Source organism: Lutra lutra, chromosome 12, assembly GCF_902655055.1.
Source record: "Lutra lutra chromosome 12, mLutLut1.2, whole genome shotgun sequence".
In the NCBI taxonomy this organism is placed as follows: Eukaryota; Metazoa; Chordata; class Mammalia; order Carnivora; family Mustelidae; genus Lutra; species Lutra lutra.
The window spans coordinates 74,061,359-74,078,809 of record NC_062289.1 but is presented as its reverse complement, the minus strand read 5'-3'; the positions used below and the strand labels follow the sequence as shown (position 1 = coordinate 74,078,809).

General features: G+C 37.6%; 1 protein-coding gene across 6 annotated transcripts in view; it reads right to left on the bottom strand.

Annotated features, from left to right (window-relative positions):
- The window catches only part of TTC28 (tetratricopeptide repeat domain 28), a 638,777-nt gene that overhangs the window by 306,563 nt on the left and 314,763 nt on the right, over positions 1-17,451 (bottom strand). Inside the window, exon 1 of one of the 6 annotated variants that reach the window (XM_047697791.1) lies at positions 3,709-3,730. The exons of the other annotated variants lie outside the window; for them this stretch is intronic. The gene's annotated coding sequence lies outside the window, so the exon portion shown is untranslated. Of the gene's footprint in view, positions 1-3,708; positions 3,731-17,451 lie in introns of those variants that run through there. 6 annotated transcript variants of the gene reach the window in all.

The following is a 17,451-nucleotide window of genomic DNA, read 5'->3' as shown; positions in this document are numbered from 1 at the left end:
GGGTCCTGGGATCGAGCCCCGCATCGGGCTCTCTGCTCAGCAGGGAGCCTGCTTCCTCCTCTCTCTCTGCCTGCCTCTCTGCCTGCTTATGATCTCTCTGTCAAATAAATAAATAAAATCTTAAAAAAAACAAAAAACAAAAAACTATGTGCCTTATTCCCACAGCAGCTGTGGTGAAAGAGAAAGGACTCACAATGCTGACGCTGGAATCCTGTCCTGATTACTTATGGACAAGACACTTAATACCCCCAAACTTCATGTTCCATTTCCACTTCAAGAAAGGAGAATGATGATGACCTCAAAGGGTTATAACAATGATTGCTGATTGATATCACATACGAAATACAGAACACAGAGTAGCCACTTTTTAAAATGTTGAACAGAACTGAATGTTTCACTAACTGTTATTCTTATTTGGTATTTGTTGTATAATCAAGTGCCTCATCTGCTTCACCAGCTTGCAGATCAGAAATCACCTTTGCTATGGTGTTGGGAAAACTGGACAGCCACATGTAGAAAAATGAAACTTTCCTTACACCACACACAAAAATAGACTCAAAATGGATGAAAGACTTCAATGTGAGACAGGAATCCATCAAAATCCTTGAGGAGAACACAGGCAGCAACCTTTTCGACCTCAGCCACAGCAACTTCTTCCTAGGAACATCGCCAAAGGCAAGGGAAGCAAGGGCAAAAATGAACTATTGGGACTTCACCAAGATCAAAAGCTTTTGTACAGCAAAGGAAACAGTCAACAAAACCAAAAGACAACTGACAGAATGGGAGAAGATATTTGCAAACGACATATCAGATAAAGGGCTAGTACCAAAAATGTATAAAGAATTTATCAAACTCAACACCCAAAGAACAAATAATCCAATCAAGAAATGGGCAGAGGACATGAACAGACATTTCTGCAAAGAAGACATCCAGATGGCCAACAGACACATGAAAAAATGCACCACATCACTCAGCATCAGGGAAATACAAATCAAAACCACAATGAGATACCACCTCACACCAGTCAGAATGGCTAAAATTAACAAGTCAGGAAATGACGGATGCTGGTGAGGATGCGGAGAAAGGGGAACCCTCCTACACTGTTGGCGGGAATGCGAGCTGGTGCAGCCACTCTGGAAAACAGCATGGAGGTTCCTCAAAAAGTTGAAAATAGAGCTACCCTATGACCCAGCAATCGCACTACTGGGTGTTTATCCTAAAGATACAAATGTAGTGATCCGAAGGGGCACATGCACCCGAATGTTTATAGCAGCAATGTCCACAATAGTCAAACTATGGAAAGAACCTGGATGTCCATCAACAGATGAAAGGTTAAAGAAGATGTGGTATATATACACAATGGAATACTATGCAGCCATCAAAAGAAATGACACTTGCCATCAGCAACGACATGGATGGAACTAGAGGGTATTATGCTGAGCGAAATAAGTCAATTGGAGAAAGACAATTATCATATGATCTCCCTGATATGAGGAATTTGAGAGGCAAAGTGGGGAGTTTGGGAAGGAAAAAATGAAACAAGATGGGATAGGGAGGGAGACAAACCATAAGAGACTCTTAATCTCACAAAACAAACTGAGGGTTGCTGGGGGGAGGGAGGTATGGAGAGGGTGATTGGGTTATGGACATTGGAAAGGGTATGTGCTATGGTGAGTGCTGTGAAGTTTGTAAGCCTGACAATTCACAGACCTATACCCCTGGGGCAAATAGTACATTATATGTTAATAAGAAAAATTTAAAAATAAAGAACTATAGGGGCGCCTGGGTGGCTCAGTGGGTTAAGCGTCTGTCTTCAGCTTAGGTCATGGTCTCAGGGTCCTGGGATTGAGCCCTGCATTAAGCTCTCTGCTCAGCAGGGAGCCTGCTTCCCCACCCCCACCCCCACCGCCTGCCTCTCTGCCTACTTTGGATCTCTGTCAAATAAATAAATAAAATCTTTAAAAAAAAAACTATATACTTGGATATCAGTTTGCTTTAAAAAGAACAGGAGTACCTATGTATTATTTTTGAAGAAAAACCAAGATGCTAATAGAATTACCTTTGAGGGAAGGGCTTTCAGTCAGTTTTATTTTCTTCTTCCATATATATTTTTTTATTTTCCTAATTTTCTTTTCTTTTTTTTTTTTAAAGATTTTTATTTATTTATTTGACAGACAGAGATCACAAGTAGGCAGAGAGGCAGGCAGAGAGAGAGGAAGGGAAGCAGGTTGCCCACTGAGCAGAGAGCCCAATGCGGGGTTCGATCCCAGAACCCTGGGATCATGACCTGAGCCGAAGGCGTAGGCTTTGACCCACTGAGCCACCCAGACACCCCTATTTTCCTAATTTTCTGCAAAGAGCATATTTTACTTTGGAGTTGAAAGTAAATATAAATATTAATAAAGTTGCTAACAAAAAAAAAAAAATCACCTTTGGTGAAGTGGGCCAGAGACTGACAAAAATTAGACACAAAACAAAAATTAATGACCATAATGATTTCCTTGAGTCACTAGGGAAATAGTTAATTTATGTTTGGCATCTTCTGTTTAAGAAGCTTGTAAAGTAGGGGTGCCTGGGTGGCTCACTCGGTTGAGCAGCTGACTCGATTTCTGCTCAGGTCATGATCTCAGTGTCGTGAGATCGAGCCCCATGTTGGGAGGGGTGTGTGGAGTCTGCTTACGATTCTCTCTCTCTCCCTCTTCCTCTGGTCCCCCCTTCCTCTCTTAAGATAAAAAATAAAAAGTATACACTCTGGCAGTCGATTAAGCTTCAATTATCTAGTAAATTCATTATCTGGGAAAAACATCATATGCAGTTTAAATAAATAAGGTCCGCTGGCCCAAGTGAAAAAGGAGGTGGCAGAAAATAGATGATCAAAAATCTATGTACAGAAATATGAAACAATCTTTCCTCTCAGAGGCTTTACACTGACACACTGATTATGAGAATTACAAGGTTTACAAGGTTGTAAGGCCCAAGCCTGACAACTATTTTAGAATTAATAAGAAGCCCATCCTACCACAGCAATCCTGCCACTATAAATCATCACTAAGTTCTACTGAACATATGTAGGTGTTTTATTTTCCAAACACTTTTCTGGTTATCATCTGTTGAACTGTTACCTCTGTGTCCCACACAGTGCTTAGGTGCTTTCCACAGTTTATCACTAACCCTCACAATGTCTTGCGAAACGTTCTTATAATGCCCGTTACACAAAAGAGGTGGTTATGAAACTTGCCCCAAATCATAGAGCTACAAAGTGAGACAAACCCATTGCCAAACTCTTTCTCTTTCCACTATTCCATACTACCTCTTTGATAAAAGAATTAATGGCGTGCAATTAACCTCTAAATCAAGGTTTTTGTCTGCGAACTCTTGTACTCACAAAATTCAACCTATGGAGGCAGAAATGAAGGAAAATCAGAAATGACACAGAAAATTTATGAACATGAATATTTAATCTCTATTCCATTAGCAACCGTTGATTGTAGAACAAGTTTTAATGAATTGAATGGAGGAAAAATTCATTTCATTAACCTTTCATATAAATGTATTATTATTGAACCAAACAGGCCACTGTACTTGCAACTCAGTTCGATGTTAATTAGATTACAGGCATGAGGCTTTAAATCAAAGAGAAACAAAAGGAGCCATCAGCAAGCTTCTCAGCCAGTGCTTGTTTGTTCGCTGGCTAAAATGGATTTTTACCTGCAACACAACTTGCTATGCTTCTTTTATTTTCTGACATTTTCAAATGAATTTTCTCTTGCTTCTGTATGCTGACACTTTACATTAAAAATAAAAATAAAAATAAATAAAACCTTGAGAATCAGCAAAGAGTACATTCTTCATGTAGCAATATGTTTAACCTGCTCAGCTGGGAGTAATCATTCCTATCTCTCCAGAAAACTACACTTGTATTTTTTACTAGTCCACCTTATTGTATGCTGAAATCACAAGCAAGAGATTGGAAGCTATTTTAGAAAACACCATTATTGAGTTTGCAACCTGGAGTCAGAGGCCCAAATGGTCTAAACATAATGTTCTAACCAAATCTGCAGCTGTGAATTGTTTTTCTCCCCAACATAGGCTTTTGGTCCATTTAATCTGCTCTCAGTCCTGATTGTTTCATACTATATCAGTTATTCCTTGTCCCCAAATTAATCTTTAGCTAATTGTATCAAAAGTGCTAAGGTTAAAAAAATGTACGGGAAAATCATATTTTAAAAAGAAATTAGAAATCTGATAAGAAGTTAAAGAAAAGATGAAATGACAACCAGGAGTTAACTAAGTAGGTGTCATTTTCTAGAGCTGGAGGGATTCCCATTGTTAATGTTTATGTCAGATTATAAAATGTGTGTACCATCATCTGGAGTTTCTCTTCCAAGCTTTAAAAATAAACAGTGAAAGAAGTTTGAGGTACCCTAGAGCAATGGTGCTGAACTTTCCATATCTTGTGCCTTTGCTGTATGGGTGTGGCATAGGAAGAGTATAAAATCTTGCCAAGAAGAAAACCAGAGAATTTCCTGAACATTCTCTAAGAAATTATCTGGCTTTAGCATGAGTTCTATGCCCCTGCCCTACCAATCCTCCCCCCGTCCTGGAATACAGAGCTTGTGTCCCTTCACACACATAGCCTGGTCCTGGGGAATGTGGTAAGACCAGAAGCAAAATGGAAAAAAATAATGGTGGGCAAAGAGACTGGTGGATGTGGGAAAACAGTGAAGCTAACAGTATAGGAATGAAAAGAAACTGAAGTCTCACTAATCACTGAAAAAAAATTGGCATCTCATCTACCATAGTGTAGTTATATCTAAACCATGCCAAAATAATAGGAATCCATTCCTTCCAGAAAGCAGTCTATCAGAAATTATTATAGGTATTATAGGGCACCTAGGTAGCTCAGTCACTTAAGTGTCTGCCTTCAGTTCAGATCATGATTTCAGATTCCTGGGATTAAGCCCCAGGTCTGGGTGGGGTGGGTACCAGCTCAGTGGGGTGTCTGCTTCTCTCTCTCCCTCTGCCCCTCACTCCCACTCATGCTCTCTCACTCTAATAAATAGATAAAATTTTAAAAAGAAAAGAAAAGAAATTATAACCATAAGTGCCATATATTGGGTTAGGGGAGTTCTACATAAGGTTTCCTTGAGCAGATGAAATTCCACTATTAGTAACTCCATGATCTTGCTGATAGACCAACTCTGTTTTTCTCATAAAATTTTAACTTAAATGGGAGTCCATAGCATTGATCCATGGAGAAGGGCAAAGGTATACAATGACACAAAACATCTCCTGAAAAGCCAAATGTATGTGAAGCTTCTGGGAGAGAATTTTTTAAATTAATGAACTTTATTTTTAGAGCAGTTTTAGATTCACTGTAAAACTGAATGAAAAATACGAAGAATTCCCATTATAACCATTGTTCTGACATACTCAGGACTTCCCACACTATCAACATCTGGTACCATAGTGCTAGTTTTTCACCATCAATGGGGAATTATTTTTATATGAAAAATTACAGAAGAAAATGAAGAGCTCACATAATTTTTTTTTTTTTTAAAGAAAACGTAAGGAAATGTCCATCTTCACTCTGCCTACAGCCCCAATCCTTGAAAGAGTCCCTGTCTTCTGACTTCAGGTGTTTGGCAAAGCAAAATCTGAGAAGCACTGCCCACGCCACTGACAACTACTTTTGTCAATGGCTTCAGTGGCGAGCTAGCAGAGTCTCCACAAAACAGGAGGTATTGGGGAGAGGGACATGAAGAGAGTGACATGACCAGGTGGTGAGAGCAGGGTTGCACGGTAAGAATATATGCCCCCCAAATATTTGCACAAATATTTCACTCGTGTTTTTCTACATGATAAACTTCGCTGCCTGTATCTTTCTCCTTTCTATGTTATATAATCTTTCCACATTGGCACGTGTGTGTTAGGGTACCACATACCAAAAACTAAAAGCAAGAAAAAGGAAACTGTCTGCCTCCCAATACTTGCCAGCACAAAAATGTAATGATATACTTTGTATCTTTTGAAAAGAGAAGGGTTCCATCTCTAGGCAAGATGGAGTATCTAGTATTCCCCACTGAATACAACTATACCCTAGAAAGACTCTATGGGACAGCTCTCTGAGGTTTCTGAAGAGTAAATGGTAGCAGATGAATTGAGGAAGGAGACCAGAATTCAAAGTAGTACCAAACCAGCAATGGGTTTCCTGTTTTATTTATCCTTTCCACCTGGTATTACTAGGCTCGGATTCAAAAGCAGCTCAAAATAAGAAAAGTCTCCTTCTTCTGGTCAAAGAAGCAAAAAGGAAGACTCCTGAGGGTAAGAGTGGAGAAAATTCTGTATTTTAAGTCCTCTTTCCATTCTTTCCCAGTCTAACACCCCAGGCAAGTAACAGGAATAGCAAAAGCAGTGGTTGCTAGACTGGCATCCCAAATTCTGAGGGACCCTTTTCTCTGGCCCCAAGAGCTCTGCTCCCAAGAGTACAGGATGAGTCCCAATGCTTTTTTCTTTCTCTCTGCCCTCTCACTATTTGATGCCTCATATATTTGATGCATGGCAAAGCAGGGAAACTAAAGTCCCAGTTTTGGCTAGAGAATGGGAAGGGAAGGGGGCAGCCAGAGAATTGGAAAGTGTCAGGGAGATCTGATAGAGAAGGGAACTTTTGAGAATAATCCCATAAAGAGGTGTTCTAGATATGACACTAAATAGCATACCAAGGTTTTGAGAACTAAACTACCCCCCAATTCTCAGACTGGTCAATGGATGATACACACAAAAGAACCACAAATTCTCTGAAAACCTAACTGGCATTGGAACCAAAGTCCATAAAATGTGAGTCAGGGCGTATACCCTGAATCTAACCAGGTAAACTGTTTATTAAAACAAACCAAACAACAACAACAACAACAACAACAAAACCCACATGTTGTTTACAACCTTATAATCTAGCTCTCCCCTTAGAAAAGAAAATGGCTTTTATGTTACAGTTGGAAAGCTACGTAAAGAGGTTAAGGTGCACGGTGACTTGCCCTAAGCCCATTACAGCCGTAAGCAGGCAGTTCTGTCCTGCACATCCTATTTACAGAGACTTGAATCCTGAAAGGGTTTATGCCAGGGATTCAGGTTTCCCGTTTTCTTTCTTTGTTTTTGTTTTCTTAGGTAGTTATTTATGTGACTGTCCTTCTAACTGAATGGACCAATCTGGGCATAAACCATTTTCTCATTTTCTCTGCTTATAGAAAGGAATGGTTTATTTCAACACTACAGATAACATCTTGAGGTCTCAGGAGGATGACAAATTGAAACAGTCTCTTTCTTGCCTAACATTTCTTACCCAAGAGTTAAGTGATGATGTTAAGGAGGAAACCTCTCTTCTCCTGACAATTTGCACTTATTATCTTAATAGCCCTGCTAAGATTCAATGAATTTCAGTTTGCTTAGAGCCTACTTAGTGCCTGCCAACAGGCACAGGCAGCTTTCATTCATCAGCATAATAGTCCTTTCGGTGATGCATTCCTCTTGAAATTATGGCAATTCCAAAAAAGAAACAGCAGAGATGGGACAAAGGAATTCCCTTTCAAAAAAGAGCCATCAGAAGAGCGTAACAGTTCCTACATAACTAGAAACTTAAAAGATTATTTTGACTGAGAAATGTCTGGGAGATTTTATTCAGATATACTATCAATATAATATACATATCAAATATAATCAATATAATATCACATGCCTATTCACTGGGATTATCTATACTTTGCAAAATCATTTGAAAATAAGCACAACCACCAAAAGCAACTGCATAACTCTATTAATAAACCTAGGTTTTGATAATCGAGCATAAATAGTAACATTCACAGACAAGTGGTGGCTTGATTGGCTAAACAGTTCCAGATTCGTGCTCCTCTTTGACCCGGTAAGGTCTCTCGCACCACATAACTCTAGTGTGCTCACTTGACAGGTACCTTTTGCTGCAACAATGACGCATCTCTCCTGGAGATCACAAATTGCTAACATTGCTCCCTCTATCATTTAAGCCCGCTATAAAACTTTTGGACCGAAACATTTTCTAATATTATTTGTTATCGGGTTTTAAACTGCAGAGTCAAAAATGATTTCCTATTTTTAATTAAATTAATCTTTGGCACTTTTTTTTTTCTGTAACTGTATCGCCTTTTATCAAAAATGTGTTCTCTACCTACTGTGTATAAAAGAATTCAGTGCTACAGGGGTATATAAGAAGAAATCATTAATCTCAGCTTTCAGAAAGCATAGAGTCAACATGGGGAGATATATAAAAACTGCATATTGAATAATTAAAGATCAGGGCGCCTGGGTGGCTCTGTTGGTTGAGTGTCCGACTCTTGATATTGTCTCGGGTCCTGAGATCAAGCCCCATATTGGGTTCTGCCGAATCTGCTTGAGATTCTCCCTCTTCCTCCACCCCTCCCCCAACTTGCATGTGTGCAAATGCATGCTCTCCATAATAAATGAAATCTTTAAAAGAAAGAATTATTTCAAAACAACATATACACAAGTACATGTAAGAATTGATTATGGGTCTTCCCCAACGTACAAAAGAATTGTTTTCTAGAAGTTCACTTTCAAGTCAGTTGCTCAGAATGTTTTAATCATTTTTACCATAAACAAATTATGCTATAATTTGTATGTATGGTTTATATGTAATTTATATGTATGGTTATATTATCCAGCCAGTTCACAATACCTAGTTCATACAAAATGTCAGTAAATCACAGGACTAGCAATATTACAGAAAAGATCAGAAATGGAACTAATGTTTATTAGTATATGGCAAGCACTTTCACATAAGTAACGTTATTTAGTCTTAATAACCCTATAAGTTAGATTATTATGCCTTTATTTTTTTTTAAGATTTTTTTTATTTATTTGTCAGAGAGAGAGGGAGAGAGAGCAAGCACAGGCAGACAGAATGGCAGGCAGAGGCAGAGGGAGAAGCAGGCTCCCCACCAAGCAAGGAGCCCGATGTGGGACTCGATCCCAGGACGCTGGGATCATGACCTGAGCCGAAGGCAGCTGCTTAACCAACTGAGCCACCCAGGCGTCCCAATTATGCCTTTCTTTAAAGATAAGTGTCCTGGGGCACCTGGGTGGCTCAGTGGGTTAAGCCTCTGCCTTCGGCTCAGGTCATGATCTCAGGGTTCTGGGATGGAGCAGGGAGCCTGCTTCCTCCTCTCTCTCTGCCTGCTTCTCTACCTACTTGTGATCTCTATCTGTCAAATAAATAAATAAAATTAAAAAAAAAAAAGATAAGTGTCCTGAAGCTGATAAAGGTTAAGTCACTTGCCCAAAGTAATAGGCTGTAAGCAACAGAACAGAAATTCAAACCCAGAACTATCTAACTCTGAAGCCAGGTCTCCACTCCTACAGCATGTAGCTGCCCTCTAAAACAGCATTGATAAGGGAGCACTTTTTCCATGCCCAAACGGGTATCTCAGGAATATGTCCCACAGAGTGAAAACTCTTGCAAAGATGATGCCTTTTCATCTTTGTATCCCCAGTGTGGTTATTTGATACAGAGTAGGTACCCAAAGATTACTAAATGAACAAACAAATGAACAAACGAACAAATTAACGGAAAATGAGCTCTTCAAAAGCAGGGGTTATTTTTTTATTCATATCTATAAACATACAACCTACCATAGAATTATAATCTATCCATCAATAAATATTTATTAACTAAAGAATTCCATTCCACCTGCACAAGGTCTCTCATTCTGCTTTTCCTAAATTTGCAATCCTGACCACTTCCAAATTCATGCCTTGAACTTAATGTCTTTCAAAATCTCAGTTCTCTCCTTCCATTGCTTAGACGCTGAAATCCAGAAAGACTTAATCCATATTTACATCTTTTATGTGGCTCAGCACGCTCCCCAGCCAGGACAGATAAGAATTTAACCTAGCAAGCTTTACCCATAAAGCTCTTGGATCTCTGGGTTTGAAAAAGATGCACTGCCCCTTGGGGAAAAATTATCCAAACTAATATCAATGAAGTGGATTTATCCTGTCCAGAGGAAATGCAAATGTACTTGGTTGCATCAACTTTCTGAAACTACACTTCTAAAGCAAATTAAGAAACCCATTTCAAGTTGTTTGAAAGGAATGTTGGCTGACACTTGCAAATTAGCCTTCTACAGAGAAGTAGCTCTAATTCTGCAGCTTATCATTTCAAATGATCTTAGAGATGAATATTCAGATCCCATATCAATTTTTAATGTACTGGATAGAATCCCAAAAGCTTAAAAACTAGGTTCTACTTCATAATCTGTCATTCTCTCTACCTTCTTTCAGGATACATTAATTTTTTAATAAGTTCTTTTAAGTAGCTCCTAAGATATATTTTTAACCACTACAAGTTCAGAAACAATATGCGAAGCCCCTAATTTAGTTGATATCTTATGTAAAGAATCCTTATTAATTATAAAATGGTGACCACAATTAAATAAAAATATAGAAGTGATGGGAACACAGGTTCTGAAACTCCTACACTAAAAGTCCTTGGAAAAAAGACAAATCATTTCTTAAGCTCCCAGATGAACACATTTAATATCCTATACCAACCATGTTGATTATTTTTGAAATTACCCTGAATATTATTAATGGCAAATGTTAAACTACCAAATATCCTGTAATATTGATAAGTACTCTCCAAAGACATGGCTCGGCAATTTCAGGGTAGACACTTTGTGAAACAAGAGAACCAGGAGTACTTTAAGAAAGAACAGGGGCGCCTGGGTGGCTCAGTGGGTTAAAGCCTCTGCCTTCGGCTCAGGTCATGATCCCAGGGTCCTGGGATCAAGCCCCGCATCAGGCTCTCTGCTTGGCGGGGAGCCTGCTTCCTCCTCTCTCTCTGCCTGCCTCTCTGCCTACTTGTGCTCTCTCTCTATCAAATAAATAAATAAAATCTTTAAAAAAAAAAAAAAAAAGAAAGAACAACAACAAAATCTTCATTTCCAGCAGCACAACTGGCTTGGAGCAATGAAAGGAGAAATACTTGTTTTTAAAACATACTTTATATCTACATTTAAATGCCTAATTAATCCTAATAATTAAATGCAACCACTCACCACTTTCTTCGCAAGATCTCTTTTTTATTTCGATAAACTCTGGAATTTAATGGAAATCATTGTGTCATTATGGCCAGGGTAATAATGCCTATTGGTCAATAAGCTCTGAACCTTAACAGGCAGTTAACTAATTCAGTTGGAAATAAGACCAAGAGTTCTAATGGCCTCTAATTTCACTGCAAGAGTCCAGCCTTATGAACTATAGATGCTGTCCATGAGCTCTTCCTATAGCAGAGGACAGTAATTTAAATGTAAAAACATGCATTTGAAATTCAAGAGCTTACACTGATTTCATTTGCCAGGGAGACCACAGATCAGAAGAAGTCCTTCCTGAAGAAATATTTCAGAGCAATAAGTATGGCCAATGCAAACAAAAATAAAACGATTTTAAATTACAAGGGCTCAATTTAGTCTATTGAAAATCATTCAAATTTTCTTATGGTTATTTCAAACAATCTGAATAGTTTGCTTTAAAACTGGACAAAAGTAACAACTGTAAAAACACCTTGTAATAAAAACAAAAAGGGAGGCTTAGAAAGTTGATCTCTTCCTGCTGTCTTGCTCATCCTCCCCTGAGAGTGAAGGCCTCTAGATTTCAACATAAATAGATATAACTTAGTATACAGATATCGGTGTACTTGAAATCAAAATAGTCTGGAGACATCAGTATCCTCTCAAAACCCAATCCTTTTGAGCTTTTGTCTCACATTGCAACAGCAGAGAAAGCACTTCAATGATGCTAGGGGGTGACTTCTACATGAAAATGAACGAGGTTATGCTCATTGTTCTGCCAACATTCAATTCTAACCTGACCATTCAGTGCCTCTATCCACCGTTCTATAGTAGCTGTACCTACTTCTAGGAAAATCTCTTAAATTACATATTTGGGCTCCTTTATTCAAAATGACATTTAATTTAAAAAGAATTTACATGCCAAAATTCAAAATCCTTATATATATTCATCACTTACTTTGTTTAATTATGGTGAAAAAAGTTAAAAGCTCTCTGGCATAATTTTGTACCAAATTTTTTGACAAACCTAAAAAAATAAATTGCTATATTTTCTTTTTTTTTTTTTTTTTCAGATTTTATTTATTTATTTGACAGACAGAGATCAAAAGCAGGCAGAGAGGCAAACAGGGAGGGGAAGGAGAGCTGAGCAGAGAGCCTGATGTGGGGCTCAATTCCAGGACCCTGAGATCACAACCAAAGGCAGAGGCTTAACCCACTGAGCCATCCAGGTGCCCCAAATTGCTATATTTTCTAGCCTCCAGTTCAATCATAATCACATTTCCTGCAAAACATTTAGGCTAGATTAATCTTCCTGAGAGCACAATTAAGACAGTAACAATATATTAGTAAACTAGAATATTGTTCAAGGAGTAAAGAAACCTTGGGCTCCCTTTACCCTTGCTACTGACCAGCTATGTTAATTTCAATTACTTGCCTTCTCTGGCCCTTAATTCCATCATTTCTAAAGTGAGGGGCTGGGTTAAGTGATATCTTAAGGTTCTTTAAAGCTGTAACATTCTAAAATCTTATTCTATGAAATGAGATCTTCTTTATTTAAAGAGTGGCTCAGCTGAGGCATTCCAAATTTCTTCTTAATAATTCCACGTTCAGGGTTCCTGGGTGGCTCAGTCGGATAAGCGGCTGACTCTTGATTTCAGCTCAGGTCATGATCTGGGCTCAGGTAGTGACCTCAGCGTCCTGCTCAGTGATTGTAGGGCTCCGTGTTCATCAGGGAATCTGCTTCTCTCCTTCTCCCTCTGCCCCTCCCCTTTCCCTCTCTCTCTCCCCACAAATAAAAAAATCTAAAAAAAAAAAAAAATACTTCCACATTCACTATCATTTAGAGCCTTGTGATTATAACACTCGGTTTCATTTCAATGTCTCCTTTTCAAACACCTCCTCCCTAAAGAGAAAACCTAATGTAAGAGTTTTGTATAAGAAATCTGTCACAACCATCCCCCACAAAGAAAGGCAAGCTTTTCCTTTTAACAAAACATTCCCAATTGGCAAAGAAGGGTGTGAGCCAGTCTATTTCTTTCCATGTGTTAATGAACCACCTATTGCCAAATGGAACTCTCTTCTTAATTCCAGACCAGCAAACACCACCTTCTGATGAAGTAAAATGACAAAGTACTAATTAGAAGGAACCTAACCTGAAGTCACAATTCTCATTAATTGGAAGTTACTACAGTAATTATTAACAAGACACATTATCATTAGACCAAAGAAAACGTCAAAATTGATTTATGCATTCAGGAGTCTCTAATAAATAGGGTCTGCATCCAAGGTTCTCTCTAAAATGACCAGAGTAAAGAAAATAATATTTTACAGATTAATGAATACCTTGAAAATACCACATTTTTCATCCCTCAGATGACTTTTTCCAGTATTAAACAGCCCCTGAAATATTGAATTAAACTAGATGACCAGAAAGAGAAAATACTTTAGTATCTCCAAAGAGTACAACATGTGGCACCTTCAAGAATCCTGCAACAATCCCAACAAGAACTAATGCACTGATGATCCTAAGATACATCTATCTCAAAGGTCAAAAGAGTACTGCCTTAGTTCAACTGGCTAATTAAGATGAATTGAAGATTAAAAGAAAACAAGAATTGTGGGCATTTGAGGACCAATACATCAAGACAACAGAGCAAGGGAAAAAGCTGTTCAATTAATTGCGAAGTCATAATAACATGGTTAAATTTCACATTTCTTTTGAAATTTGTCAGACTTCCCGATTCTTATGGGGTTTCCCCCCCCCAATATTTAAACTACCTCAGCCTATATCATAAAGATATTTTCATGTTGGCAGATTTTGGTATGTATTGTACTCTGGACATAACTTAAAAACTGTTGTTTTTTGTGTTAAACTTCCTAATTGCTACATATGGTCTAGGTTAGAAAATGTGTTCTCAGAGTTTAATTAACATATTAATGTGATGGTGACACAAAAAGGTAATATTACTTAATTATTTTACAGTTAAGTTTGCAATTTGGACCCAAGTTCTTTATGCTAATACATTTACCATATTACTAATCAAATATAAACATGTATTTCTCCACTAAAAGGTAGAATAAGTTCAAGATGTTTCTTTCAATGAGATATAAACTACGTTTACTTTATTTTAAAGTATTTGTATTTTTCTCATATGTGTTCATTCTAAAAACTTTGGGAGAAATACAAAAGCACAACAAAAGTAAACTCATCCTTTAATCCTATCACACAGAGATCACTTACATATTGCCAGTATTTTTCTATTCAGAAGTAAGATATATATTATTTTATAAAATTTGGAATTACTCTCACCTTTTGCTTTGGTTTAAATTGGTTTATAATAGTCATTTGGTTATAAAATCTTCACGACAAAAGTGGACAAAACACAAGATGGAAGTTAATTTACAAGACCCATGATTTTATGTGTATATGCATGATACACACAAAAATGTGTATAAAATTACATACACATGCATATATGTTAAATCATGTGTTAAAAACCCATCTTTCATATAGATGTATGTATGATAAATGTATCCATGCAGCATGTCTAATTTGTACAGCAAACTACTGATCATGTTATAACTATATCACAGAGACAAAGAGATAAGAGAAGCTAGAACAGCTTAAACTATAGAGCACTTTTCAAACAAGTGTGAGAAAGTAACAAACACACGTTCAGACCCAGACTAAAATTTTTATTAGACCCACAAGAGGAAATTCCAAACACCTTTTAATTCACATCACCCTCTGCTATTCTCACAAAAAAACAAAAAAACAAACAAACAAAAAAAAGTTAAATGAAAAGAAATGTTTTCACTCTGACAACTTCTAGTTGGTAGCAGAAGGGAACACACATACACATGTACACATAATGAAAAATATATCTTATAAATGAGATACACAAAATTTCATAAATTTACCTCACAGTCAACTATCTCCCAAATACCCAATCCATGAAGTTGTTTAAATTTAGAATAAAATACAATAGATGTTAGACAGAAAAACGTGGATGGGAAACTCACATATGTCTTTAAAAGTTTCTTATACAAAAAAAAAAAAAAAAAAAGTTTCTTATATAAAGGAGCAACAATGTCCTCAGTTTAATTTGAGAATTCCAAAGGATTACTTTTATGGATCACAGGTAAGTCTTTTTTGTGAGATTTGTAGAACATGGCACCGGAGATGAATATAATTTAATTTGGAACATATGCATACATCTATAAACATCTACTGGAGCCCAGGCTGTCTGCAGCAACATTTTCACTGAGTTATGTATTCTGCACACCAGTACAACTGGCTGTTCCACAGCTTTCCAGTGCTGATATAAAACTAGCTTCTACCTATTTAAAAAATTACATGAACACTAAAAACTTGGATTAACCCAGTGTTTTGTTCTTTTTAATTTCCTTGGGAGCTTACAGAGAGGATGAAGAAAAGGATTCTTTACTTCAACATTAAATATATGCTAATGTTTATATATGAACACAGCCATATATATATATATACACACACACACACACACACACACACACACACACACCACTATTACTTTTTAGCAATATTATAAAATACAATAGAAACAAATAACACTTATTATTTTAAACAGCCTTAGTCACTCTACAAGTCATTTGGTGTCTGATCTAGGCCTGTGAAAGAATGTGCTAATAACCACACACACACACCCCCGTCCTGGGATCGCTGGTCCAGCAAGCTAGTGCGGTGTCTCACAACTCAGAAATTAGACCATGTTCAAAACAAGGGCTTTTAAGCTGCATCTTGAAGAACCGCTAACCAGAGAGAATGAAATTCATACCCCCGAAGCAGTATTACCAAGAAAATAACAGCAAATTCAACCGTGTTGTCTCTAAAATAATCTCAACTCAAAATTTCTTCAGCTTTCCTTCTTGATACAAAGAATCTGGGTATTTTTGAAATATGTGTAAAAATCAACACATGACAAATACCTGGCTGCTAGTACTGAACCAGATACTACCTGCCAGACCCAAGAGTCTGAAAGCATTAAGGAAGTTATAGGACTGAGTCTCTCACATGCTTGAAAATACAGTGGTTTAAAAGAAATAGTTAAAACTGAGAATAATAAATCCATTCTTCTGATTGGAATTATTATAATTACCAACCACACAGACACTCCATTTATGCCCTAATCAAAGCTATTTTATAATCATCCTAATTCCATAATCTGCATGAAATAAGATATAGCCCACCATTGGGATAAGGAAGTTTCCCAAAGGGGTGAGAAAATGAGTCTCCCCGATCTTAATTAGGAGGAAGAAGGCAGGGTTTTTCTCTCCTTTCATCTCCAGAGAATCTGGCAAGGCTCTAGCTCTATGAAAATCAGAGGTTGGATTCTTTCATGAGTAAGGAGTGGAAGAGGAAGGGTAAGAAAGGTACTAAGGAGGGTAGACCTTTACATATAGGACACGTTATATAAATTAACACTCTCAACCACCCTGAAACATAAGAATTGGTAACTTATTTTTTCAAGTGAGGGATAGGAGCCTGTGAGAGGCTGGGCACCTTGCCCTACGTCACACACACTCTATTACCAATTGAATTGGGACTCAAACTCAGATCTAACTTTCAAAGCCTCTGCTCTTTCCCATTATAGTATGCCGCCTCCCTGACTGAAGTTTTATTTAGCACGGTTTAGTCATAATACCTTTCTGTATCAAAATAAATAACTTTAACCAGCTGGTCTTAATATTACAGGAACTGAAATTAAAAGAAAAACCCACAACAGCCACAAATATTTAGAACCACAAAGGAATATGTCATACTACAGCCAATAAAGTGCTAGTTAACAGAACTTCCAAAGCTAGACCCCCAAAATAAAAGCTCACAGGGAAGAAAGAAAAATAACTGTTGCCACAATGCTAATAATCACCCCCTAAAACTCCTTATACAGTGCACGGGACTATTGAATCCTCAAGTCCAGAACCGTCTCCTTCCCCGGGGCCTCCTGCTCCATTTCCCCACAAGCCCCCATCTCCTTAGAGAGCAAAGGACACGGAGTTAGCTGAGGTGCCTGCAGTGACCTTTTATGGATCTGCCCAAGCTTGTTCACAGAGCCCAAGGCAAAACCACTTTGAGAGTTTGGCAAAGAAATTCATTTTTAGTTGTTTTTATTTTTAAAAGAAAACATCATCACAAAAACATGAATGCTCCGGTTACATAAACAAGAAAAATTTCTTATGAAGCTTTCTCTTTTTTTCTAAGACTTTTACTGCATAGAAATCAGAACTTAAAACCCAGAAAGGCATATTATATTGGTTTTTCAAAAACTACAAAGAATCATAAAACTCCAGGGCTTGA